This window comes from Myodes glareolus, chromosome 2 (assembly GCF_982192425.1).
Source record: "Myodes glareolus chromosome 2, mMyoGla1.1, whole genome shotgun sequence".
Lineage (NCBI taxonomy): Eukaryota > Metazoa > Chordata > Mammalia > Rodentia > Cricetidae > Myodes > Myodes glareolus.
In genome coordinates, this window is record NC_142027.1 from 49,148,836 (window position 1) to 49,162,039 (window position 13,204).

Sequence of the window (13,204 nt, forward strand, 5' to 3'; positions counted from 1 at the left end):
GCAGGATATCCACAAAGAGTCTCAGTGAGGGCCCAGCATCGATGGTGTAATAGAAACAGGAGACCTTGAACCAGATCATTGCCTCTTTGCAGTACACACAAGTAAAGATAAATGGACAAAGGGGTTTACTGCATGAGTCACTGTGTCATACTGTGGCTTCCATGATGAGATTGTTTTTATTTTTCCATCATATTTTGTTTTATTTTAGGGAGAGGGCAGGAGTAGAGGGTGTATGCGAAGGGATGGGGAAATGAATGGGATCAAGATACACGATAAAAAAGACCCAAAGAATAAATAAAAAAGGTGGGGGGAAGCCTGCTAGGAAAACATGGATAGCTAAAGTGATTAAGATTTTCACCAATTCATAAGATTCTTTTCCTAAGACTCGTACATGTTTTCTTTTCCAAAAGGGTTTCTAGCACCTCTCCCCCATCATGAGATTCCATCTATAAGCAGGAAGTAAGAATCCATCTTGCTGGCCTTTGTGATGCCCCTTCTGCTGGCAAAGGGAGAACAGGGCATGACCTCACAGCTGACTTTCACGGTCCTCTGTTAAATTTCTGACTGTGTGATTTCCCTCCTCCCAGACGATTATGCACGGCAGGCTGGTTCAGAGGCCTCTGTCTGACTTGCAATGAAGCCCCAGAGTGCTCTAATGGGATTTCATGGCACTAATGCTGAAGAGAGTGGACAAGAAATCGGATTTCTGACCAGCCTGTCTCAGAGATCAATGAGACTTCCAGTGGCCACCACAAGAGAAAATGGATGACCAGCATTCCAGGCCTCCTCTGTCTACCCCTGTGTCTTCACAGAGAACTGACAGGGCCTTAGTTTTCCCACCTTCTCATCTTTCTCATCTTTTCTTTTTAACTGGAAGGTGTGGAATCCTGAACTCCAGTTTGTCAGGGTGAGTCATTCCTCATGTCCCAACCCACTTCATAGAGAATCACCCTGGTGACAGGAGGAGCTCTTACAACGTGGTCTGCTTTGCAAATCCCCACTGAACCAAACCCCTTCAGGAAGATCCCTCTTTATAGGTTTTTCTTCACCTGACCTTTTTTTTTTTTTATCGCTTTTGGAAGAAGGATACATGGACTGAGCTGTTTAGGCTTGCCTTGTTTTGTTCCCATGTAAACAGCTCTCCAACTCTAATCCCTAAGAACAAAGACTGAGGAAGGTTAGTCAGGATGCCTCTCTCCCTGCAGGACAGCTTCTCAGTCAGCCCTCCAGAGACTGAGGCTGCCTTTGCTGTTCCTCTGCTTTCTAGGGTCTGAGGGCTGGCTTGGCCTCAGTGTTCTAGCCTTATCTGATTCTCTTATCACAATCAAACAGTCCTGGGAAGTCTCTTGCATGTATGTGTGTATGTTATGTGTGCACATGTGTTGTGTGCTTGTTCATGTGTGTGCGTGTGTGTTCATGCATGTGTGTGTATGTGTGTTGATGTGTTCGTGGGTGTGTGCGTATATGTGTGCATGGGTGTGTGTATGTCTGCACATATGTACATAAGTGTGTGTGCATGAGTGTATGAGTGCATTGTGTGTGTACATACACATACATGTGTGTGTGAGCATGCATATGCACCTGCTGAACTCTGTGCAATCATCCAAACCTTCTTGTGAAATGACTACCCCTTTGGGGTTGGAGGACAGGAAAGGCGGTAACAAGAGTGAACATTCCTAACTCTGGACTTGCCCAACAAGATCATGAGACATTAACCTCTGGGTTATGGGTCCAGCACGCTTCTGCTACATCCCTCTATCTCACCTTTATGTGCCTGGCTTTGTTGACTCCCCATGGAAGCCTTTACTTATTGGGAGGAGTGGGTGGGAAGTGGGCAGGAGGGGGGTCAAAAAGAGGGATGGGAGGGAGAACTATGGCTAGAATGTAAAATAAAGAAAAATAAATAAATGTTTATATTTTATCAATAACATCTTGAATATGGATGTAAGATTTTATTCTAAGTTCTTTCTGTTCATGGTTTGTTTTTTATTTAGTCTCTTTTCTTCCATAATTTTTATCTCATTGGCTTCCGCTGCTTACATTGTCACTCTATTATTTATGAATCCTTTGCCACATGCTTTTGTGATGTTATCTTTTGAATCATTCTATCCTTTGAATCAGAACACCATTTTATTAAAAACATCATGTGACACTGAGACAGAAAGGAACTCAGATGTGGAGAGTAGCGCAATCACACCTATACTGCCTCAGCTCCAGGAAAACCTTAGCAGATGCCTGTAGCATCAACACCAATGTCGCCTGTCCCTGTCCCTTGGCCTCAGCCCTTGCGCTACACACAAGCCAGTCACACTGAGCAGATTCCTGTGTTTCCTGTGCCCTGCAGTAGTGGGCTCCAAGCTGACTTGGCAACTCCAACAGCCTTCCTACAGACTTACAGACAAGCGGCTACAGCTGAAGGGGGAAGGGAACTTGGCCAAGGCCATTAGCTAAGCAAGATTAAAAACCAAAGACTGTTTGACTCAACCCCAAATGTCTAGCTTTGAAAATTAATACAAAATTTAGATACATAATAAATGCTAATCATGGAGACATTTAATCATAGAATTACTACACACATTTTAAATTTCAAAAAGTAATAGTAATAATTCAGCATTTAATGGTATAAGAGTTAAGGAGAAATTTGAAATAATACTAAGATTGACAATGGTATTTTATGGGAAGAAGTATTGGTTAAAAACACAAACACAATTCTTATCTCAAAGGGTAAGAGATGCCTATTGCTAAGCCAGTTATTACTGACCATAGGACTAGAGAGCTGGCTCATCGGTTAAGAGCACTAACTACTCTACCAGCAGACCCAGGTTCAATCCCCAGCACCCACATAGCTCATTGCCCTCTTTTTGCCTCTGTATATACCATGCACACATGGTGCACAAACATAAAGGCAAAGCACATATACACAAAAAGCAAAATGAAAAAAACTGGACATGGTGTTACACATCTTTAATACATAGCTTAAGTACGTATATAATATACAGACATATATTTAATACATATGTGAGCACAGTCCAGGAATATGGATTCACATATCCCCAAATGTTATGTCCCAATGTGGAAACAGTCTCGTGAAGTTTTATACTAGCAGAAAAATAGAAATTATAAATCAAAACATTTTTAAAAATGTGTTAGTAGAACTGGAGAGATGGTTCAATGGTTAAGAGCACTTGTTGGTCTTACAGTAACCTGAGTTAGGTTCCCAGAACACTGTTGTGGGTTCAATAGCATCTGTAGCTCAAATTCCAGGGGGAATTTCTGGCTTCCAGTGACACTAGTCATGTGCCTGGCTCACATACATACACATGCAAGACACATAACAATAAAATCCTTCTTTAAGAAAGCACAATGGTGGAAACATCAGGTAGGCGGGCTACAGTGACATGGGGCTGGAATTTGCTGTAGGCTCCAGATGCTGCCCAATGCCATTCTTAACTTTTCAGCTGGTGGAAGCTAGCAATCTGCTCAGTTAATACATTCTGAAAGGTTCTATGTGATAGGCACAGGGTGCTAAGTCAAATAGAGACATGGGCGACAAGAGGCTGCTATAGAATCTGAAGAGATCCTGAGATAATCTGACTCTGGGTTTGTAACGTTCTATCTCTCCACATTCACAAAGCTTTCCTCACTCAGTTGGCCCCATAGAATCCACAACACGGACAAGACTTTATTCTAGAAACTTCGGTATCCACACTTCTGCTGGCAAACTGATATGACAGTTAGAGATAAAAGTTGTTCCCCTCTTTATAAGTGTTTTGTTTTATTTAGAATTAGAGAAAGAGAAAGGAAAAGCAATAATTCAACATTTGGTGATAGTCAGAGGATATGTCCATCCATATGGTGAAAATAAAAATGTGACTTAGAAATGATGCCCACATGAAACATGGAGAAGACATATTTGCCCCTCGGGGTCATACCATACCTGAGTAGTGACCCTCAGCAGACCAAGCCAAGGGGGTCTTCAGCTCAGCACTCCCCACTCACTGCGCACATGCTGTGTGGTGAATGGCCCCAATGATTCACCCTCAGCACGACTGTGTGTCTCTGGAAGCCAGGATGAGGGAACTCTTGTCCTGATTCAGTACTGTGCCCTGTAGGAAGATCTCTGGGAGGCAGACAGACTCCTGGTTGCTAGGTGATTCTCCATACATTCAGATGATCTCGTGGCATCGAGCATAGTTTGGGAAGGCATTGACATAATGCTCATTTTTTCAGAGGGTGTGGGTGGTCAATGAGTGTGTTTATGCAACGAATAAATTAGTGATTGTCCTGTGCCTGCCTCCACTCCACCTACTGCCTTCCAGTCATGCCACATGTGAGTTCATGATTCATGTGAGTGTGGATGATTCCCAATCCACACTGAGTGTAAATCCACACACAAATGTAACTGTGTAGTCGTGCCTAGAATTAAATTAAATAAACAATATCCTAGAGGAGGGACTTAAATCTTTGACACAAGGAGTTCTGGACTCCACCAGCAAGCAGCACAGGTTAAGCCACCTGGGTATCACCCAGTAGGTCAGAAGTACTGTGCTCAGATATAAATATAGGAAAATCAAGGGGCTCCTTTCAGATTAATGTCAGTGGTGCGGGAGAATTATCTGTATTCTGTCAATCATGTATTTTAATAAAACGCTGATTGGCCAGGCAGGAAGTATAGGTGGGTCAACCAGACAGGAAGTAGAGGTGGAGTAATGAGAATAGGATAAGGCTAGGGAGGAGAAAGGTTCCTCAGCCACTCCTACGCAGATCACTGAAGAAGCAACATGTAAGCTGCCCCGCTGAAAAAGGTACCAAGCCATATGGCTACCATAGATAATAATAATGGGTTAATATAAGTTACAAGGGTTAACAAGATGCCTGAGCTAATGGGCCAATCAGTTTATAACCTTATGGAGTTCTGTGTGTGATTCTCTTTGGGATTTGCCGGCTGTTGGGTACCGGGCGGGATCGGAAACCCCAACAAGCTGGCCCTCATGTTACATATGGCGCCAACGTGTTGACAACTGTATCCACATAAAGCCTGAGATAGCTTGGGAAGTAATTCTAAAACAAAATAACAACATTAAACATGGTTTCTCAGTAGCAGCAATTTTTTGGGTCTACTTTGCTTGCTAGAGGCAAGCAAGGCTCTCATCTAAGAGAGGCTTCCTAACTCAGCTTTAGCTGCAAAACCTTGCAGTTCATTAAGAGGTCCTGCCACGAAACACTTAAATGGTGTTGATATAAAGCTGAACGCATGCTTTTCGGTTTTCAGCCATAGCAGGAGAAAAGCTGTGCCGTTTTAAAATGCTGGTTTTCTGGGCTCTCCTGCCAGAGCAAACTCTGACTCTTTCAGGCAGGCAGTCCGACTGAGTGTGGTCTGTGAGCAGAATGCTGCAGCTTGCTTGCTGGCAAGGACCTTGAAACGCCATAGAGTTGTGGCAGTGAACACAGCTCTGGCTGGTACCTCAGCCTTGAGGCTGAAAAGCCAAGGAATGAGCTGGATCTAGCTCAAAGCCACGTCAAAGCCACGGCTCTCCATATTGCTTAGTAAATTAATGGCTCATGTGGTCCAAAAAAAAATATACAGTAAAGAGATATTCAAAGAGGAAGAAAACCTCTAAATGGTTTACAGTGTGTATATGCAGGCTAAAAGTTAAAGTTCTTAAAGTTAAAAGGAAAGAAAGAGAGTAGTTGGGTGTGGTGGTACACACCTTTAATTCCAATGCCTGGGAGGCAGAGGCATATTGACCTCTGTGACTTCAAGGGGTAGAGGTAGATTGACCTCTGTGACCTCAAGGTGTGATAGTACACGCCTTTAATCCCAGCACTGGGGAGGCAGAGACAGGAGGATCTCTGTGAGTTCAAAGACAGCCTGGTCTACAGTGTTATTCCAGGACAAAGATATACAAAGATCCTGTCTCAAAAAGTAAAAGTAAAAATAAAAGAAATAGAGGTTAAAATAAAGCCACATAAAGATGGAAAATACACAGAGAATCTTGATACTGTATGCTATTATGCTCTCTTTAAATTGTTTGATTGCTGAGGAAGGAGCAACAACTGCTAAAAGACTTTTGTTTATAAATACTGCTGAACTAACCCAAGATAGGAATTTTGAAAATACCTTGGCTTCAAAACTGAAGTCAAAAGGTATGTTACTTTGGAGAAGAGATTTTGCTTTTGTTTCCACAGAAAACGAGAGACTCTGGATTTATTCAGAGTTAAGAATAATCACCTTTAACCAAGGGAGGCCACCTAAAAAATCTCCGATAGGAACAGATGGCCCAGATGACAGAGGTCTACATCCAGAACTGATCCAAGACTGCTGCCTGAGATGATCGAGACTCACAGGATACTCCAGTCATGACTTGATTATAACTCTAAATTTTCTTTAGGTCCCCTTAAGACTATCAGCGCCCCCAACCAGCAGGAAGTAGCCTGAAATACTACGCCCACATTCCCAACAAATGGATTATGGGTAGTTTCCTTTGTTTAAAAAAAAAAAAGAGGGAAATGGTGCGGGAGAATTATCTGTATTCTGTCAATCATGTATTTTAATAAAACGCTGATTGGCCAGGCAGGAAGTATAGGCGGGTCAACCAGACAGGAAGTAGAGGTGGAGTAATGAGAATAGGATAAGGCTAGGGAGGAGAAAGGTTCCTTAGCCACTCCTACGCAGATCACTGAAGAAGCAACATGTAAGCTGCCCCGCTGAAAAAGGTACCAAGCCATATGGCTACCATAGATAATAATAATGGGTTAATATAAGTTACAAGGGTTAACAAGATGCCTGAGCTAATGGGCCAGTTTATAACCTTATGGAGTTCTGTGTGTGATTCTCTTTGGGATTTGCCGGCTGTTGGGTACTGGGCGGGATCGGAAACCCCAACAAGCTGGCCCTCATGTTACATGTCAGTGTCTAAAATGAGTCACCTGACAATTCTATCCCCTCAAATTCTCTTTTGGGTAATGTTATACCCAAAGTCCTGTTGTAAAGACCAGTATCCGGGTACATAGTGGGCAGGTTACATCATACTCTTGCTCAGAGGAAACTAACCTTGGTAGAGTTTGGTCCTCTGAAGGTAGATGAAATAGTAAAGGGAAGCACTGAGGAGGGTGGGTAGGTTAGACAGGGATGAGGAGAGGCCAATGTCTAGGAACAAGCAAAAGGCAAGTCTAGAGAAGGATTGAAAATAGTCTTTTCAGAAACGGAAATTAATTAAGAGAAACCAGAAAGAAGAATTCAAGAGGGTGTACTGGAGAGTCAAATGTATTTTCACTATTCTGAATAGCTAGGAAGGAATATTCAGTCCACATGTCGAGGGAGAATCCAGTATTGCCAATACTGTCTCAGGGACCACTTGGTGCAGAGCAAAGCCTTTCGTTTGTGTATTGAAACATGAAAACATTAAATCCAAATTTGAAATTTTTGAAGTCTGTTTTCAGTTTTTAAAATGTTTGTTGTTTAATTGAAAAAATATTAGGTTCATTGCATGTTGCATAACATTTTAAAATATATACACATATGACTAAATTGACTTAATTAGCATTCATATTACCTCATCTCCTTATCTCCATATATCTTTTGGAGTGACCTCAACTCATCCCTCAGCCATTTTCAAGTTTACCACATACGATTAGTGTAGTCAACATGCTGCATAGGCCAGGTAGAGTATTTCACTGCAGTACATAGACCACATTTCAAAGATTCACTTAATTGTCAATGAAATTTTAAATTGCTGGTTATTGTGAATATGCTAGAAAGACAGGAGAGTACAAACATCCCAGGACACTCTGACTGCATTTGGTTTGTTTTAGCTCAATGGTAAGGAAGTTATGAATGGATGCTCTTTGGTTGGTTTGGTCAGGTACTGTGTGGAAACCCAAAGCTGTCTCCAGTCAGGTCAGTCATTGGATGGACACTCCCATAAGCTCTGAGCCATCTTTGCCCCAGCACATCTTGAAGGCACAACAGATTGTAGGTTGAAGGTTTTGTGGCTGGGCTGGTGTCCCATTCCCAATACTGGAAGCTTAACCTAGTGACAGAAGATGGTGGGTTCAGGCACTATATCCTCCATGACCAGGAGCTCTCGTTAGGCTCACCTTCGTAGGTTCCAGGAAGTTTCTACTGCACTAGGTTTACACATAGATTCCTGAAACACTCCCCCCACCTCAGTTCTGGAGGAGAGAGGGACAGAGGGAGGGAGCGCAGGTAGGATGGGATATTACGGCATTGCAGACATTTAGGCTCTACCCGTTGGTCTTCACCAGTATGACCCTTTGTTCACAATTAGTGACTCAGCCTTTAATTTTTACTGTTTTAAAACAAACTCATTTATTACGGCTAAGAATTTGTGGAAAGCCCTTCTGCCCTCAGAGGAATTTACTCATCCAGGTGTGATCACACAGATGCTGGCTAGGAAGAAGCTGGCGCTATTCATTGACTTTGGAGGTTGTCTAACTGACTGTGACGAGTTCATGGCTTAGGACAACTGTGACTCTTTTCCATGTTTCTCCTGCTCTCCTTTAAACAAATAAGTACAGGATGATTCATAGTTAAGACATCAGAGCGAAAGAGACAGCAAACCCCTGTAAGGTGGACTATCTCTTTTGGCACATTTCCTTGGCAGAAGTAAGAGAAACCAATTCAGGTTCTTAGACTGGGAAAGAGACTGAATCCATAAATGAGGGAAGGGTACGAAAAAGATTTGAATGTGAGGAGGAGTCAAGAATGGCAGCTATAACTTTTTATTTTATTTGCAATAAGCACACTGCTACATTGAGACATACATTAGAAAAGCATTTTACCACAAATTATCTCATGTCATCTCCACAATAATGTAATGGAGCCGTATCTACATATTCCTGGAAGCAAAAGACTGGAGGGAGCCTAGAGGATGGTAAAATAGTCGCTAATGATGTATACAAACAGGGTTCAGGTATACTTTGCAGATAAATGTTTTAACCTAAATGAGCGGCAGACAATGAGGTCATTACAGTGTGGCAGCGGGGGTATATTAGCAGTGTAAATGTGCTGATTATGTGAGATGAAACTGTTTTATGAAAGAGGAAAGCATTCAAGAAATGGTTTCATTTAGATCTCACAGCTGTCTTTAGACTCTAATCCTGATTTATTTTATCAGATTCTGACACAGCAGGGAATGCACAGTTGTTGCTCAAAGCTTCCTTCTAGTCCCATCTAGACTTTAGAGGTGGAAAACGGGGGATTATAGTCATCTAACCTTTGGGAAGAAATTGCCTGGTGATCTAGTTAATTGCGGTTGAAAGGGAGATTACCAAATCTCTACACATGCTAGGATGATTTTTGTAGAGCTGGGCTGTGTATAAAAATCCCTGCAAGGAAAGTTAACTTTGATGAAATGGGGGAAGGGCAGGGGTGGTTCTGATTCTGTGTCGACCCATTTAATTTGCTGAGCCATTGTCCAACTTGCTTCTCTGATCTCAGTGGTGGAAGCGGGGCCTCACAGACCCCTGACAGAGCTGAGGAGGAAAGGTCTATTTTTATGTGGCCAGGAAGAACATATCAGGATATCAGGGCAACTGAGCCAAATGGATTTTTAGATGAAATCAGAGCTCACTTTTAAGCTTAATGTCAATTTTCATTTTTCCACCTTAGAAATCATTCTATAAAGAATGGCAAAAAACCTTTTTAATGAACTTTTGTATTTATTTGACATCTTTTGTCCAATAATTCTGCAGTAATTTGACATCAACTCCCTACAGAGAGTGAGTTTCTTGAGTGTCTTTTTCTGAGTTTCTACCTGTCTTCACTGAGTTCACGCCATAGCTCTGGGTATCTGGGGAACTTGAGTCAGGGGTCATAGATGAGCAGTCTGATGCGACAGTTTATTTTCTCAGAAGACCTTAGGAGAATGTGCTATAAATATCTGTCATCTGTGTCCAAGAACATACTGTGAGAAGCTGCATACAATGATGGAGGAGATATTGTTTTCCTGACCCTGGTCTCTTTTTCTGCCCTTAGCTAAGTAACCTTGAACAAGGTACAGAATCCATCCCAGCCTTTGTATGCTCCTCTACTGTCTATTGCTCAGGATTAGATGAACAAGCTAGATATGTGCCAGAAACATGGTAAGAACTTAGCAAGTGGTAGCTGTGATTATTAATAAATATTCATTCACTTAATTGCAATATTATGATGGTCATGTTCTATTGTCAGTTTGACAGCATTAGGAGTCCCCTAGGAGATACATTTTGGGGGATGTCTACAAGAACATTTCCAAAGAGGTTTAACCCACCATAAATGTGGGCAGCTCCTTTTTATGAGCTAAGGTCCAAAACTGAACATAACACTGTCCAGAAAAAAAACAAGCAGAGCACAGGCATTCTGTCTTTGCTTCCTGGCTGTGGATAAAACACAAGCAACTTCCTTATAACCCTGCTGTGGGTGCCTCTCCCACTGTGACAACAGCTGTGAGCCAAAATAAATCCTCTACTGTTTAAATTGTTTTTGTCTGTTTGTTTTCTTCACAGCAAGCAATGGGCAAAAAACTAATAACATTGGGATGGAGAGTGGGGCGGTACTATGCTAGACTTGCCTATGTGGTTCTCAGGACTTTGAATGGCTTTCCAGAATACGTGAAAAAGTTTGAAGCATCTGATGAACCAACCCACCTCTATGTTAGGCTTGAAATCCATCTTATAGTAAAGACAAACTGGACTCATTCTTGTTTGTGATTACATCTGTTTCTCAAGGATCAGGCTATTCCCTACTTGCAACCTTAACGGCAAATGGTTCTGTTCTGCCTGTTCCAAGAAATGGAAACCATGCCATTATTTCAAAAAGTTATGACTTCCTGTTGTTATGGTCACCTTGTTATGACTACCTTGCAATCAGTCTTTGTTGCACAAGAAGTTGTTAAGACCAACTTGATACGCTTATGTTGTGCTTCGGGTGTAATAGGTGTAAGCCCACCTATTTGCCTTCCGTTTGGAAACTCCTTATTCCTAACTTATAAAAATACTTATCTCACCCATCTCCTTTGCTGACCTCTTGAACCCTGCTTTTGGGGGAGTCAGACTGTGTATAGGAATGAAAACGCTTGTCTTAATTAGTTTGACCATGATGAGCTGGGACAGTGGTCTTTCTCCTCATATCTGTGGGATTAATACTTCAAGCTAAAATAAACTGGAGAATGCTATAAGAAGGACTTATTGGGTCAGATTAGGGGAGTTCGGATGATCCGAATGTCAAGATTAATGTGGACAGTGCAAGCTCAACTCATGAGGTTTTAGGAGAGAAGAGAGATATTATTGAGAACTCTCCTAGAGGCCGTCTGTGTTGCATTCCTGACAATAAGCTGGCTGTGCTCTGCCCACGTCGTGAAAACTTGGCTGGGTTTAAAGTAAGGGATTCATTTGTTTTGGTGGAAGAAATTTCCACCAAATTTTGGTAGAAGATAGCATCCAGGTTTCATCATGGTTACTGCTTACTGCTCTTATCTAGGTCTACAGTGAGGAAGGGTAATGAGTGGAACAGGAAGATATGACAAATGTAAATTACAAATGGCAGTTGTTTTATTGCAGATAATTGAATACCTAATACAAACATCCTGCAATAGGACTGTAGTTTTTTTGGGGGGGGGGCATTAAATGGAAAAATTCCCAGGAAAAGGAAGACAAGTTTTATGGAAAAAAAAAAATCATCAGAATTAGTGCCTAATTCTATTTTCTTTAAATAGCTTTTTGGAGTGATTTTGTTGTTTATGTCCATGATGCCCAATTTTTGTTTCTGCTTGACAGACTTAGAATGAGGGAATGTCCAGTTGAGGGACTGCCTCCATCAGATTGGCCTAGGTGTTGCTAATTGATGTGGGAGGGCCAGCCCAGCCCAATGTGGGTGGTCCTAGATTGTAAAGGAATACTGGCTAGCGTTATCCAGAGGAAGCAAGCGAGTAGACACTGTTCCTCCATAGACAATGCTTCAGTTTTCTGCCTAAGTTCCTGCCTGACTTCCCCTTAGTAATGGACTGTAAAGTGTAAGATGAGACATAGCCTTCCTTCTCCAAGACTGATCATAGTATTTAGCCCAGCAGCAGAGGGAGAATTAGGACAATAGCCAGACAGCTTGATAGATCCCCGTAGTAACCCTTCCATCTAGTGTTATTGTTATTGTCATGAGTAGACAAGGAGCAATATCTTTCTACTTTATTTGGTTTATTCTCTTAATTTGTAACTCATTTATCTAATTGAGACTATTCAAGGATATCCAAAAGTATTACCATTCTGTCCATTTATCTAACCAAAATTATTCAAAGACATGTTTCGAAAGTGTATATTGTGAAAATATTACAGTGAAACCTATTTCTATCTGGGTTAACCAAAAATTTAAAAAAATAAAAACAAGTGTTTTGCTCATTGATTGCTTAAAACAATATTAAAGTTGAGAACTTTCAAACTTTCTCTAGCGTGAGAGTCAAAAGAAGGCTAGAATTTGGGTTTCAGAGTCAGAGAGAGTTTTGCCTAAATAAATTTTTACCTACTCCACTTAAACTATAAATGTTTACTTATGCTAATGTAAAAACATGGAACCAATTCACTTTGCACCTACATTTAAATAATATCTTATAATTCACAAAGTATTTCCATGTTTATTATTTAACTTTGTAGGTAGACTATTAGAGTTATCTACATTTTGTGGATGGAGAAATAAGACTCAAAAAAAGTAAATAGTTTACTTTAGAAAATACACAGACATATTTATTTTTATTATTGGAGACATATTTCCCCAGAAGAGGATACTCTACACAGAGACACATGGTGAATAAACTTCTTTCTCATGCAAGTTCTGCCTGATGGCGTGTTTGTTCCCTGCCATGGACTTGGTAGTCCCACCTCACGCTGGTATATCATTCCAGTCTATATCTATAGTTCTAGGGGACCCAATACCTTCACACAGACATACGTACAGCAAAGCACCAATGCACATAAAATAAAATAAAATAAAAAATAAATCATAAAAAAGAAAATCTGTTCTGAACAAGTTTAGATATTCATTCAATTCTTGTTGTTATTTCTTAGGCAGCATGATATATACATATTTACGTAGAATCCACATTATTTTTGACTTTATAAGCAACAGACATGTGCAGAGATAATATGAAGATAATACACCATTTTATATGAGGGAATTACTATGTGTTTATATATGTATGCACACAGGTTTTAT